A 16,095-nucleotide genomic window follows, 5' to 3' on the forward strand; every position below is an offset into this window, starting at 1 on the left:
ATCTGAGGGGGGCTTACAACTTAATCCGGATGAGAGAGGGGGATGAATGGAAGACCACCATGTTCACACCCCTGGGGGCTTTTGAATATCTTGTTATGCCCTTCGGATTACAGTCAGGCTCCGCCTGTTTTCAAGCTTTCATGCACCACGTGTTGGGGTCTCTGCTTTACAAGAACTGTGTAGCTTTCCTGGACGACGTCTTGATTTATTCAGAAAATGAGGAACAACATGTGAGAGATGTCAGGGAAGTGCTACAACGTTTGCAGAAACACCAGTTGTGGGTCAAGCTAGAGAAATGTCAGTTTCATGCCCGAGAGGTGGAGTTCCTGGGGTACAAGTTATCTGACAAAGGCTTAGTGATGGACCCAAGCAAGGTGCAAGCAGTATTAGAGTGGAAGACCCCAAAGACCCGAAAGGATGTGCAGAGGTTCCTAGGTTTTGGCAATTTCTACAGGAAGTTCATCAAGAACTTTGCGCACTTGACTGCCCCAATCACAGACTGTCTCAGTAGCAAAAGAAAGTTTGTGTGGACGGAGGAAGCCCAGCAATCCTTTGAAAATTTGAAGAAGGCATTCGCGTCGGAGGAACAATTACTACATGTGGATTTGGAGAAACCAATGAGGGTGGAGACGGACGCGTCAGACAGAGCCATCGGGGCGGTTCTGTTGCAGCCAGGACTGAACAAGCAAGAATGGAAACCGTTTGCCTTTTTCTCGAGGAAGCTGAGCAAGTCGGAACAAAACTACACCGTGTACGACAGAGAACTGCTAGCAATTTACGCCGCCTTTCGTCGGTGGCGCCATTTGCTGATAGGGGTGCAGCATAAGATCCAGGTCTGCACAGATCACAAGAACTTGGAATATTGGCGGACAGCACGGGTGCTCAACCAGAGACAGATCCGCTGGGCGCAGGAGTTTTCCAAGTTTTCCTTCGAAATCCAGTATGTGCCCGGCGAGCAAAACGTGAGAGCAGACGCTCTCTCACGGAAACCAGAGTACTTCGAAGGAGAGGGGCCGCCGGAGACCTGCCACATCATACCTGAGGACCGATGGGTGTGTGGGGGGGGACTCTAGTGGGCACGAGAGAACTGGCCGGACTCACTAGGGATGATGAATTTGCCCGGACAAAGATCAGGGAACTCCAAGAGGGGAGGGGAGCACCAGAGGGGTTTGAAGAGAAGGAAGGGGTGTTGTACTACAGGGGGGCGATGTACGTACCGGGGGAGGCTCTAAGAAGAAGGGTACTCAAACAACTACATGACACCCCCACAGCGGGGCACTTTGGGCAACACAAAACCATGATGCTGGTGACCCGACAATTTTGGTGGCCACGGGTGAGGGAAGATGTAAGGGAATATGTAAGAGGTTGTGACCGATGCCAGAGGGCCAAAGGGGAACGCATGATGCCAGCGGGTTTGCTGGAACCCTTACACACACCCAACAAAGCCTGGGAGGTGGTGTCAATTGATTTCATGATGGATTTGCCCAAATCGAGGGGAAAAACAGCAGTGATGGTAGTAGTCGACTTGCTAACCAAAATGTGCCATTTTATCGCCTGCTCCCATGCAGTGACGGCAGAAGAAACGGCAAGGTTGTTTGTAGAACACATTTTCAGGCTGCATGGCGCCCCCTTGAGGGTTTTGTCTGACCGCGGAAAACAATTTACTTCCCGGTTCTGGAGGAAGCTCATGAGCCTACTGCAGGTCGAGGTCAGCTTCTCGACAGCGAGACACCCAGAAACCAATGGGCAGGCGGAAAGGGCAAACAGTGTTCTTCAGCAATACTTACGCTGCTACGTTAGCGAAAGGCAGAATGATTGGGTAGAGAAACTAGCGCTAGCAGAATTTGCGTACAATAATGCTGAACATGTGTCCACCGGTATGAGCCCCTTCCTGGCCAATTATGGGTGTCATCCCAGGGCATTCCCGGGTAATGAGGAACAGAGCTGGAGTGTGCCTGCAGCTGAACAGTTTGTGGAAGAAATGGAAGCGTTACATCAACAGCTCAAGACGAACCTAGAAAGGGCCAAAGCCAGTTACAAGAAGCAAGCAGATAAACACCGGAGGGAAGGGGAAACCATTAGGGTGGGGGATTGCGTGTGGTTGTCCACTCAAGGGTTACCCTTTAAGGGAGGGTGCAAGAAGTTGCAGCCCAGAAGACTGGGCCCGTTTGAAGTCATACAACAGATAAACCCAGTGGCGTTCAAGCTCAGGTTGCCCGACAACATGAAAATACATCCCGTGTTCCACAGGTCCTTACTCTCACCACACAGAGAGGGGCGGGAATTCGAGGGGCGGGAGGTAGAAGTCTTGCCACAACCACAGGTAGAAGAGAGGGAACACCAGAGCTCGGCCGCAGAGATAGTGGACTCAAGGTGGCGAGGGCGGCAGGTGCAGTACTTGGTGGCGTGGGAAGGAGAGCCCTGGTCGGAAAACACGTGGGTGCCAGCAGAGGCAGTGGGCGACGAGCACATGGTGGAAGTGTTCCACCGACGGTTCCCAGATAAGCCCAAGCCCTTAGAGCGATTCTGGGAAGAACAGTTCGGCACCACAGAGGAGGAAGAGAGTTTCGAAGGGTTTTCAGAATCCGAAGAAGAATCGGATTGGGAGAGTTATTCCTTGGGTGGGAACCTTGGCAGGTGGGAAGAGGTGTTCACACCCACAGATGAGGAGGACAGCTCTTTCAGGGGTTTCCTTGGCTCGCCGACCCGAGAAGAGGCTGCAATAGAGCCCCCGGGTCGGAGGGGGAGTGAAGGGGGCTCTGGGAGGGAGGTGGATGTCAGGGAACTGCCATCAGAGGCACGGGAGAAGGAAAGGGTCTCAGATTCTGCAGGGGAAGGTCCAAGCGCTAGAGGGAGACTCAGCCGGGAAGAAGGGGAAGAGAATGAGTGTAACACCAGGGATCAGGGAGAGCAACGGGACAGGGAGGTGCAGGGGCTCCAAGACTCTTCGTTGGAAGTTAGCGAGGAGAGCCCAAGCACCCCGCTGCCCACGCCCACAGAGAGGCGGAAACGATTGGGCGTCAAACAACTCTTATGTTGGCAACGCTTTAAGAAACGCCCACAGACAGATTCTACGAGTGACTAAGGGCAGCCATGCTAAGATGGGCTGCGCAGTCCGGAGGGTTTAACCAGGCAATCCGACGCTCAAACGGAGCAGGATTACGCACGAGTAACTCCCAACCACTACACTAAGGTTTTGGAGAAAAATTTAACAGTCATGGAAAGGGAGAAGTTCCAGAATGAAACAGGCTTGACGGTGGTTAAGAAGGTGAAATATTTAGGGGTTCATATGACATCTAAGAATCTGAATTTGTTTAAAGATAACTATGAGAAATGTTGGTCAGAAGTTAAAAAGGATCTAGAAATATGGTCAAATTTGAAGCTTTCAATGTTAGGCCGAATTGCAGCTATAAAGATGAATGTATTGCCTAGAATGTTATTTTTGTTTCAAACATTGCAAATTCTTGACAAGATGGACTGTTTCAAGAGGTGGCAGAAGGACATTTCGAAATTTGTCTGGCAGGGCAAAAAGCCCAGAATAAAATTTAAGATATTAACGGATGCAAAGGAAAGAGGGGGATTTGCCCTGCCGGACTTAAAATTGTATTATGAATCAGCAGCGTTCTGCTGGATGAAAGAGTGGATGCTCCTTGAGACTACAGATATACTAGATTTAGAAGGTTTTAATAACGCATTTGGATGGCATGCATATTTATGGTATGACAAAGTTAAGGTGCATAAGGCCTTTAAAAATCACATAAAAATGAGTATGCCGATGACACCCAACTCTATCTGTTGATGGATGGCCATCCTGACTCGGCCCCAGATACACTGACCAGATGTCTGGAAGCTGTGGCTGGATGGTTACGTGGGAGCCGGTTGAAGTTAAATCCTTCGAAGACAGAGGTCCTCTGGCTGGGACGGAGCGATATGGGATTGAGGGGGCAACTCCCGTCTCTTGCGGGGGTGCAATTAGTGCCAGCATCATCCGTGAAGAGTTTGGGTGTAATCTTTGATACCTCCCTCTCTATGGAGGCGCAGATTACAGCTATAACAAAGGCGGCATTTTTTCATCTCCGCCAAGCTAAGCAGTTGGCTCCTTATCTCTCTCGCCCTGACCTAGCCACTGTGATCCATGCGACGGTCACCTCCAGACTGGATTATTGTAACTCGCTCTACGTGGGGCTGCCCTTGAGACTGACCCAGAAACTCCAGCGGGTGCAGAATGCCGCGGCAAGACTCCTTACGGGGTCTTCTCTGCGAGATCATATCCATCCGGTGCTGTACCAGCTGCACTGGCTCCCGGTGGAGTACAGGATCAGGTTTAAGGTGCTGGTTTTAACCTTTAAAGCCCTATACGGCCTAGGACCCTCGTACCTATGGGACCGCCTCTCCTGGTATGTCCCACAGAGAAATTTACGGTCTGCAAATAAAAACACCCTAAGGATCCCAGGCCTCAGAGAGGTTAGGCTGGCCTCAACTAGAGCCAGGGCCTTCTCGGCCGCGGCTCCAATCTGGTGGAACGCTCTGTCACAAGAGACTAGGGCCCTGCAGGACCTGACATCCTTCTGCAGGGCCTGCAAGACAGAGCTGTTCCACCAGGCCTTTTGTCAGGGCGCAGCCTGACCCCCTCCTCTGGCAATCTGCACAAAATTTTGCTTGATGGTTGCCATTAATTTGATTTTAATTTGATTTAATTAATTTTATAATGAATGTTTTAGAATGTTGAGCTATTTTGATTGTTGTTAGCCGCCCTGAGTCCAGCTTCAGCTGGGGAGGGCGGGATATAAATAAATTTATTATTATTATTATTATTATTATTATTATTATTATTATTATTATTATTATTACATTGTCAGAAAAGCATTATATAATGTTTGGATTAGATATAAAGATTTGATGGAAAACAAAACTCCTAGATGGTTGTCGCCTTTGGAGGCTAAAGCTGTGAAAAAACTCAATATGGAGGCCAAATGGCCAAAGTATTGGGAAATTTTGGAACAAGAGGGTGACAAATTGAAACTACAGAGTCTTGAGAAATTGAAAACTAAAGTACGAGATTGGCTCCATTATTATCAAATAATGGAGGTTTATAAACAAGACAGGAAAATTGGCTTCCAGGTGGAGAAATCAAAACTAGAAACAGAACTGTTAGAACCCAATGCTAAGAATTTGTCAAGAATGTATAACTTGTTGCTGAAATGGAATACACAAGATGAAACAGTTAAATCAGCTATGATTAAGTGGGCACAGGATATTGGTCATAACATCATGTTTGCTGACTGGGAACAGTTGTGGACCACCGGTTTAAAATTTACGGCATGTAATGCCTTAAAAGAAAATATTATGAAAATGATCTATAGGTGGTACATGACCCCAGTCAAGCTAGCAAAAATCTACCATTTGCCTGACAATAAGTGTTGGAAATGTAAAGAAATTGAAGGTACTTTCTATCACCTTTGGTGGACGTGCCCGAAGATTAAGGTTTTCTGGGAAATGATATATAATGAAATGAAAAAGGTACTTAAATGTACTTTCCCTAAGAAACCAGAGGCCTTTCTCTTGGGCATTGTCGGCCAATTGGTGTCAAAGAGAGACAGAACTTTTTTAATGTATGCTACTACAGCAGCAAGAATTCTCATCGCAAAGCATTGGAAGACTCAAGATCTACCCACTCTGGAAGAATGGCAGATGAAGGTGATAGACTATATGAGACTGGCTGAAATGACCGGCAGAATCCGCGATCAGGGGAAAGAGACGGCGGATGAAGATTGGAAGAAATTTAAAATTTATCTTAAGAAATATTATAGAATTGATGAATGCTAAAATGTCGAGGTTTTAAAAAAAGGGGATTACAGCTACAAAAGATTAAGTAAAAGAAAAAAATAAATAAGGGATAAATTTGATAAAAATAAATCTTAGGATCTGCTGAAATAATTTTGGAAATGGGGATGTAGAAAGGGGAGGTTTGGGGGAGTCGAAGAAGTGAGGTTTATGAAAAAAGGATACGAAATTATGCATGTTTGTTTGTTTTTCTATTTGTTTGTATTGTCTATAAAAATTTTTGTAAAACCAATAAAAAATTTTATTAAAAAAAAACATAATAAACCTGTTCGGGCTCTACAAAAAAAAAAGAAAGATTGGTATTTATTAAAAAATTGGGATATTTTAGATCTAGAAGGTCATGACACCCGTTTTGGGTGGCATGGCTATCTTAATTATGGGAAAATAAAGTCACATAGGACTTTTTCAAATCATATAATAAGAAATGCTATATATAAGGTATGGGGAAAATACAAAAGATATTTGGAACAGAAAGCCCCAAGATGGAACTCTCCACTAAAAGCAATATCTGTTAAAAAAAGTAACAACATCAAAGAGAAGTGGATAACGTATAACACAATATTAAGGGGGGGAGTGTGAGGAATCAAGTCTTTATCAGGAGAAACAGGAGACCAAGCCGGGTGCCTGGGAGAGTTGCCAGTTTCTCCTGATAAAGGCTTGATTTCCGACATCTGGTAGCATGGGCAGGGGAAAGAGATAGACAGAAACGTATTTACATGCCTTTATTTCTGTCTTTGCAGCATTACAGAAAACATGACTGCTCTCTTCATACTCCTGCAGTCGACAGAGAACAAACACTTCCTGTCCAGCTCATATTACACTCTGAGCTAATTCCGGTGCCCTCTGCACTGTGAATTGACTGTCCCTCTGTTTCCCACGGAACAGTCCCAACATTCCCATTATGTTTTGTTTTCAAGCTACCAGCAGCTCGCGGCTGCATTGCTTCAATATTGTAACATACTTCCCCATATGAATCAATGTGCACTGCGAGCAAAGCGTGATCCAGAGAAGAAAACAAACAGTTGTTATACATATAACACTCCCCTGTTGTTTCAGTTCCACCCTTGGAACTACCCGCCACTGGTTTCCCCAGTGTACCTCTCTGGTTGTCTGACGTCCAAGGAATGAGTGCATCTGCATTACCTTGGCTAGGGAATGTAGTGTTACGCTTAGCAACTCTCTGTTGTGTCTTTGTCTCTGACTTAGACACAGCTTCAACCTGTCTTGAGTTGTCAACAATAGTAACACATGCAACAGCTGAGTTAGCAAACTCTTTTGAATACCTCTTGGGTGGTACACCCTTTGTAACTCTCTCAGACCTACGTATGAGGTGCTGATCCTCTCTGCTCACTGGTTCAGTCTCAGGACTCTTTGGAGAACCAGTTCCAATAGTAAACAGTGGTTCATCCTTCACCTGTGAAGGTCTAGCCATTGTGTGAGACTTCCTCTCAATGACTGTGTCAACTGAGCTCTCTGAGCTATCACTGTTACTCTCAGTACCACTGTAATCAGTAAAATCACCATCATCATCTGAATTGTCCTCTGTGGGAAATGTGGGAACAATTACTCTCTCCTGTTCAGGAGCACTCTCTAGAAATTTTGTGAGAATCACCTGACCAGATTCAGACAAAATTACTCTGTAGAGACCCTTTTCATAACCCACAAAAATGCCTCTAGCATTCTTTACTCCACCTGGAGCTTCAGTCTTTACATGAGACCCAAAAACCTTAAAATGGACAACAGAAGGTTTTCTGTGGAATAGCTTTTCAAAAGGAGAACTTCCTAAATCTTTTGAAACCTTTCTCATCCAACTGTAATAAAAAAAACATTAACGACTCTGCCCAATACTCATGTGGCAAATGTGAACTCAGCAATTGCGCCTTCATGCCATTTTGCAATTCTTTGTTCACTTGCACACAGACACCTCTGTTCCATGCTTCTGCAGAAACAGCAGTCTTGTGCCTGATCCCTTTCTTATGCAGGAAATCCTGAAAATCCTGTAAAAGAAAAACTGGCTTCTCATCTGTGAAAAGACAATCAATGTTACCATCATGAACATTCTTAACTTTGTCACAAAACTCTTTAAACCTTTCTAAGGCTTCTTGTGGTTTCTGCAATGTATATATAATCACACATAATGAGAGAAATAATCCACACACACGAGATAATATCTTGCATTGCCTCTAGATGGTGCTAGAGGACCAATCACATCAGCATACACTCGCTGAGATGCCCTGTTAACCTCGGTCGCCTTCTTGACGTCCTTCGTCATACCTGCAAGAGAAATCATGTTAGATTCAGATGCATTACAATTTTTGCAATCACTTTGATCAAAAGTCAACAAATACAGTCCATCTTTCTCTCTGGCAGAAAGATACAGCTCTCCATCTTTGAAGATTTTGCAGCTTTCTCTATCATAGGACAAAGTCAGTCCTTTCTTTGTGATCTGCGAAACACTCAGCAGATTGAACTTTAAATCAGGAACCAAATACACATTGTTAATAGTCAAGTTCAGACTCTCAAGATACACAGTTCCAAACCCAGTCGCTTTCAGCTCCTGGCCATTGGCCTGTTTCACAGTGAAGCTTTGCTTCTTAAACGTTGAAGACAGATCTCTGTGTGATGTCATGTGTTGCGTGCATCCCGTGTCAAGAACAAAAGCGTTCTCCACTGAAAATGCGGCTTTTATTGACAGCAATGCTTTTGCAGGTTTCACCTGGGACTTGGTACGACTTTTGCCTGACGCCTCAGGCTTTGCAGAGCTCCCCTTAGCTCCTTCCTGTTGATGTGGCTTCTTACAATTCCGCTGAAGATGCCCAGTCTGTCCACAATTGAAACAACGGACAACGTTCAAAGCAACAGCCTGTTCTTCACTTGCAATAGCAGCGGGGGTGCTTGAACTCCAAGCTTCTCTCCCCCTGTCTTTGACATCTATTGCAGCAAGTCTGTCTTTCTCATTGAGAAGCACGGCACAAATTCTCTCCGTCGTAAGAGCTCGAGCAGGTAGAGAACCCAGCTGACTTGTAACGGTTTTATAAGTCCGATTAAGGCTGTTAATAATCATGAAGCAGAATATCTCTTCCTGTAGAGGGAAATTGCGTTCCGCCATCTGCTGGCGTAAGAATTTCATCTCTGTCAGATGCGCTCGTACATCTCCATCAGGCGCTAGCCTCAGATTGGTCAGTTTTTCAAAATGCAGCAACGCTGAAGAACCAGCATCTCTCTGATGTATTCTACGCAGCGTTTGCCAAATCTCACGCGCGTATTCCAAATCCTGAATATGCACGAGTTGATCATCTGAGATACACAGAATTATGGCCGTCCTGGCTCTCACATTCTGTGAATTCCAACCTGGCGTTGGTGCAGCAGGGATGGGGTTATCAATCACCCCAAAAATCCTCTGATTCTGAAGCAGGGCTTTCATCTTTACAGACCATGAGGAATAATTGTCATTAGTCAGTGGAGGTGGGTAAGGTAAGCCTCCCCCCTTCTTGGTATCCATTTTGAATCCAAGCCTCAGCTCTCACTCTCAAACCTGTAAAATTCCAAGAGTCTATTGGCTGTTCACTGCGTTGCACTTTGCAGCTAAACGCAGGCTGTTTTGAAAGTCCCTCCAAGAGCAGTGAGATAGCAGACAAAACAAACGCTGGAATTTTTGCCAGTGTTTTTCCAGCCTTTCACAGTCCCAGCCCCTTTTCCGTTGGCTAGTAACTTTCCACTTTACTGACGTTTCATTGCTTAGCAACTGGCTTATCAAGACTATCAAGGAATGCGAAGAATGTGGCTCTCAGTGCTGTTTTCACCCAAAAGCAGACACTCAGTGAACCGAAGAATGCTTCAATTTGCGTTCCCTCTCACAGCCATAAAATCACCATACCTTGAGGGAATCCGTTGCTCAGCACAAACACCTCCTCCGGTGCTCAGCCGTCCTTGTAGCTTCCATCCGCACACTACCATATCTTCCTTATCTCCTTGCAGAGGATGAAGTACGATCCATCAACCTCTCTTGTTGCTTTCATGGATCAAAACCATCGGCTACATGCTACCAGATGTCGGAAATCAAGCCTTTATCAGGAGAAACTGGCAACTCTCCCAGGCACCCGGCTTGGTCTCCTGTTGACCTCCCTGTCTGCTTTCCCGGCAAGATCCAGGCAGAGGTCGCGATAGGCGATCCTTCTCAGCATGAGAAGAACACCCCCCTCTTTCCTGCCCCCCCCCCGGGCAGGGGAAAGAGATAGACAGAAACGTATTTACATGCCTTTATTTCTGTCTTTGCAGCATTACAGAAAACATGACTGCTCTCTTCATACTCCTGCAGTCGAGAGAGAACAAACACTTCCTGTCCAGCTCATATTACACTCTGAGCTAATTCCGGTGCCCTCTGCACTGTGAATTGACTGTCCCTCTGTTTCCCACAGAACAGTCCCAACATTCCCATTATGTTTTGTTTTCAAGCTACCAGCAGCTCGCGGCTGCATTGCTTCAGTAGCGTAACAGGGAGGAGGGTGAACTAATATTGATAAGTTATGAGAAAATAAAAGATCACTTTTCTAGTTGGCTAGATTACTTCCAGGTGAATGAAGTGTTCAGACAGGATAAGCAGATAGGTTTTGAAAAGGAGCCTTCAAGATTTGAAAGAGAACTACTGAATAGTAAAACCAAAATAATAGCAAAAATGTATAGACTTCTTTTAGACTACAAAGTAATGGATGAGGAGGTTAAGGCTGTCAGTATCTCAGCTCACAGTCAGAGGTAACTGGCCTCCACAAGGCAAACTGAGTGAGATACTTGTTTACATTCCGTCTGCGTCTCCCGGCAGACGTGGTCATAAACCGGCGATTCTCCTCGTTAGATGTGAGGAGAACACACCCTCTGCTTCTCTCTCCTTGCATTCCCCCCCAGGGAGGGGAAATGAGACAGACAGGAGTCTATTTACATGTTTTATTCCTGTCATTCAGCAGTACATAGAAACGTGACTGCTCCCTTCAGACTCCATCAGAAGAGTCACAACTCCACCCCTGTACTTCCAGTACAGGTCAGATGACACTCTGAGCTAACATCCGGTGCTCAGTACAGCGAATAGACTCCCCCTTTTCCCCAACAGTACAGTTTGAAACAACAACAACAACCTGTTTTGCATTCCAGCCACCTGCAGCTGGCTTTTGCATTGGTGCTTTTTCCCAACAACCTCCCCCAAAAGCATCAATAGGCAAAACACGATCCAGAGAAGAAAACAAACAGTTGTTATACATATAACAGTCCCCTGTTGTTTCAGTTCCACCCTTGGAACTTCCCACCACTGGTTTCACCAGTGTACCTCTCTGGTTGTCTGGCTTCCAAGGAATGAGTGCTTCTGCATTACCTTGGCTTGCTACTCTCTGTTGTGTCTTTGTCTCTGACTTAGACACTGCTTCAACTTGTTTTGAGTTGTTAACAATAGCAACACATGCAACAGCTAAGTTAGCAAACTCTTTTGAGTACCTCTTTGGTGGTACACCCTTTGTAACTCTCTCAGACCTGCGTATGAGGTTCTGATCCTCTCTGCTCACTGGTTCAACCTCTGGACTTTGTTGAGAACCAGTAGCAATCAGTGGTTCTTCCTTCACCTGTGAAGGTCTATCCATTGTGTGAGATTTCCTCTCAATGACTGTTACAACTGAACTCTCTGAGCTATCACTGTCATCATCAGTACCACTGTAATCTGTGACATCAGAAAAATCATCATCATCTGAATTGTCACCTGTGGGAAATGTGTGTACTACTACCCGCTCTTGTTCTGGAGCACTCTCTAGAAACTTTGTGAGAATCACCTGACCAGATTCAGACAAAATTACTCTGTAGAGACCCTTTTCATAACCCACAAAAATGCCTCTGGCATTCTTTACTCCACCTGGAGCTTCTGTTCTCACATGAGACCCGAAAACCTTGAAATAGGCAACAGAAGGTTTTCTATGGAACAGCTTCTCAAAAGGAGAACATCCTAACTCTGTTGAGACTTTTCTCACCCACACGTGAAGATAGGACGCTAGCGACTCGGCCCAATATTCATGTGGCAAATGTGAACTCAGCAATTGCGCATGCATCCCCTTTTGCAATTCTTTGTTCACCCTCACACAGACCCCCCTGTTCCACGCTTCGGCTGAAACAGCAACTTTGTGGTCTATCCCTCTTCCATCCAGGAACTTCTGAAACTTCTGTAACAGAAAAACTTGTTTCTCATCTGTGAAAAGACAATCAATGTTAGCATCATGCATATTTTTAACCTTGTCACAAAACTCCTGAAACCTTTCTAAGGTCTCTTGTGGTTTTTCTATCACAAAAACCCAAGAATAATTAGTGAAACAATCAACACACACAAGGTAATATTTTGCACCGCCTCTAGATGGTTCTAGAGGACCAATCACATCAGCATACACCCGCTGAAATGCTCTGTCGACCTTCTTGGTCACCTTCCTGGTGCTCATGTTGGTCACACCTGCAAGAGAGATTTCGTTAGAATCAGAAGAATTACATTTCATGTAATCACTTTGATCAAAAGTCAACAAATACAGTCCATCTTTCTCTCTGGCAGTAAGATACAGTTCTCCATCTTTGTAGATCTTGCAGCTTTTAGCATCATAGGACAGTTTCAGTCCTTTCTTTGCAATCTGCGACACACTTAGCAGATTAAATCTCAGTTCTGGAACCAGGTAAACATTGTTTATAGTCAAGTTCAGACTCTCAAGATACACAGTCCCAATTCCGGTCGCTTTCAACTCTTGACCGTTGGCCTGTTTCACAGCGAAGCTTTGCTTCTTAAACGTTGAAAACAGTTCCCTGTGCGGGCACATATGAACCGTCGCTCCCGTGTCGATTATGAAGGCGTTCCCAACATCTGGCGTGGTTCCTTTCGCCATCATAGCCTTTGCAGGTTTCACCTGGCACTTGGTACGGCTTTTGCCTGACGCCTCAGGCTTCGTAGAGCTGCTTTTGGCACCTTTTGACTGGCGTGGCTTCCTACAGTTTCGCTGTAGATGCCCAGTCTGTCCACAATTGTAACATCGGACAGCGCTCAATGCTATAGCATGCTCTGCAGTAGCTTCAGCAGCGGGGGAATTAGAACTCTGTTCTTCCCTCCCCCTGTCCTTCACTTCCAGTGCAGATTGAACAGTTCCTTCGCTCCCCCATCTAGGGTCAAAGCTCTCCTCAGCTTTCGATGAGCTCTTAGGAACTTGGCCAGCATCATCCTTGCTCACCCCTTCTGGGGTAGTCGTCTTTTCCAGACCATGATGAATAACTGCCACTGGTCAGGGGAGATGAATAAGGCAGGGCTCCCCCCTTCTTGGCATCCATCTTGAAGCCAAGCCTCTCTCTCACTTTCCAGCCTTGCTAAAACTCCAATAGCCTCTGCTGGATTGTTTACTGCCTTTCCAGGCAAACTACAAGCTGTTTCTCAGACCTTGCACAGCATCGAAAACATAGTCAAAACAATCTTTCGCTTCCCAGGCACTCTTTCAGAGCCATCTGCGCAGCCAGTAAATTTCCACGTCTCTGACGGGCGTTGCTTAGCAACTGTGCATACAGGAAAGCTTATCTCAACCACAAGAATTCGTGGAATGCAGGCTGAGCCTCTGAGCTGCAGGCCTCTCCTTCCGGAGCTGTTGTTTTTTTCAAACGCAGCTCCAGTGAATCAGAGAATAAATCATTCTGCGTTCACACTTTTAGCCCGAAATGCAGCATACCTTGAGCTCCGTTGCTTGGAAAACACTTTCCTCTGGGTCCAGCTGTCTGTTCAGCATCTGGCTGCTCTCAGACGCTTATCTCCTCCCTTGGAGCAGAGGAGGACAATCCACCAGCCTCTCATGCAGATGTTCGATGAATCGCAACCACCGAATGCTGCCATATGTCAGTATCTCAGCTCACAGTCAGAGGTAACTGGCCTCCCCGAGGCAAACTGAGTGAGATACTTGTTTACATTCCATCTGCGTCTCCCGGCAGACGTGGTCGTAAACCGGCGATTCTCCTCGTTAGATGTGAGGAGAACACACCCCCTGCTTCTCTCTCCTTGCATTCCCCCCCAGGGAGGGGAAATGAGACAGACAGGAGTCTATTTACATGTTTTATTCCTGTCATTCAGCAGTACATAGAAACGTGACTGCTCCCTTCAGACTCCATCAGAAGAGTCACAACTCCACCCCTGTACTTCCAGTACAGGTCAGATGACACTCTGAGCTAACATCCGGTGCTCAGTACAGAGAATAGACTCCCCCTTTTTCCCAACAGTACAGTTTGAAACAACAACATCCTGTTCTGCATTCCAGCAACCTGCAGCTGGCTTTTGCATTGGTGCTTTTCCCCAACAACGGCTTCAATGATAAAGTGGGCCCAAGATGTGGGCCGTCCAATTATGCTAAAAGATGGGGGAAACTGATGGAATGCAAATTTGAAATTTACAGCCAGCTATAATATAAGAGAGAACATGATGAAAATGGCTCATAGGTGGTACCTCACTCCTTCCAGATGATCAAGAATGTATAAAAAAAAATGGCGAATGCTTGTTGGAGATGTGGAGGAAATAACGGTGACATGAGCCACATGTGGTGGACGTGTGAAAAGATTAAGATTTTTTTTGGGGGGGGGAATATACAATGAATTAAAAAAGATGATGGGGATAACTTTTACGAAAAAAACGGAGGCATTTCTATGAAGTATTTTAGATAAAGAGATCCCAAAAAATCTAAGAGAGGTATTCTTGTATGCAACCGCAGCAGCTCGTATACTTGTGGCCAAGGGATGGAAAGATCACGAGGCTCCAAAAATAACAGATTGGCAAATCAAATTACAGGAATTGGTGGAGACGGCTCAATTGACTAGCAAACTCAGTGGAATCTCAAAGCAAAAAATTGCAGAAAAATGGGATGGTTATACAAGATATGTTCAAAAATACAATAATAGTTTTGACTCCGTGCTAGCATTCGAGTGATAAAGGAACTAAAAGGACAACAATTAAGGATTTATTATGCTTTCAGAATGTATTGGAAAATTTATATAGAAAGGATTATTGTTTTGTGTACATTCCATTGCAAGAATAGAAACAGAGCCAGAGCCACAGCCACAGCCTAAGTCTGAAACAGTCCTTGATAGAGTGCCAGAGCCAGAGCGAGACCCTGAATCAGTCCCAGAACCAAGCCCTCATTCAGAACCAGAGCCTAAGAAAGAGCCAGAGCCAGAACCAGAGCAACAGCCACAGCCACAGCCTGAGTCTGAAACAGCCCTTGATAGAGAGCCAGTATCAGAATCAGAGTCAGAACCAGATCTTCGGTAAAGACGTGGTCTGGTCTTAGCGCAACTGCTCCTCCCACCCGCGATAACAGAGATTGGGTGTTCCAATACATCCCCCCGTAGGGAACCTGCCCCAGCCATTCTGTTGGCTGAGGCCCCCTCCCAGGCAGCCCTGACCCTTTCCCCTTAAAAAGCAAAATACAAACTATACAATAACCTAAAAAAATAGTAAAAGAAAAACAAAGCAAGGAACAATTATGCTAAACTTAAAATAATCCCCGCCCCAACTAAACATTTGTCCCACCCCAGAAAGAAAATAACAACAACAACAACAACAAACCACCGTTTGAGGTGCAACAGAGACACAGCCAGAGCCAGAGCGAGACCCTGAATCAGTGCCATAACCAAGCCCTCATTCAGAACCAGAGCCTGAAAAAGAACCACATCCCGAACCAGAGCAACAGCCACAGCCACGAGCCACAGCCTGAGTCTGCAACAGTAATTGATACAGTGCCGGAGCCTGAAACAGAGACACAGCCTCAAACAGAGCCTGAGCCTGAAACAGAGGCAGAGCCACAGCCACAGCCTGAGTCTGAAACCATCCTTTTTTTTTTTTGAATTTTAAAAAACCTTTATTGTGTTACATCAATTAAAAAAAAACATAAATACATCTTCCATAAAAACAAGCACAAAAAAGTATACAAAAAAAAATTTAGAATACAAAACCAATTTTAAGTTTCTTACTACTTAGGTACACATGTCTTATACAAATCAAATTCATTATCAGACTTCCCACCACCACGTCGAGAGCCATAACTCAACAATATATTCAGCAGTGTCTTCATCTAGTCGTAGTTCGTACCTCGCGGTTTTTATATCGTACCAACTGTAATTTTTACATTTCCCAAAGTCAACTCCATGTATGAGAGAAATTTATTCCAATCGTTAATGAATTTGTTGTTTCTCTGTTGCCTGATCTTTTGAGTCATT

General features: G+C 45.3%; 1 long non-coding RNA gene across 1 annotated transcript in view; it reads right to left on the reverse strand.

Annotated features, from left to right (window-relative positions):
* The window catches only part of LOC310697718, a 911,745-nt gene that overhangs the window by 304,988 nt on the left and 590,662 nt on the right, over positions 1-16,095 (reverse strand). Inside the window, exon 2 of the long non-coding RNA XR_014521157.1 lies at positions 10,994-14,128. This is a non-coding gene — a long non-coding RNA (uncharacterized lncRNA). The remainder of the gene's footprint in view (positions 1-10,993; positions 14,129-16,095) is intronic.

Source organism: Podarcis liolepis, assembly GCF_965112155.1.
Source record: "Podarcis liolepis genome assembly, chromosome: W".
Classification (NCBI taxonomy): domain Eukaryota; kingdom Metazoa; phylum Chordata; class Lepidosauria; order Squamata; family Lacertidae; genus Podarcis; species Podarcis liolepis.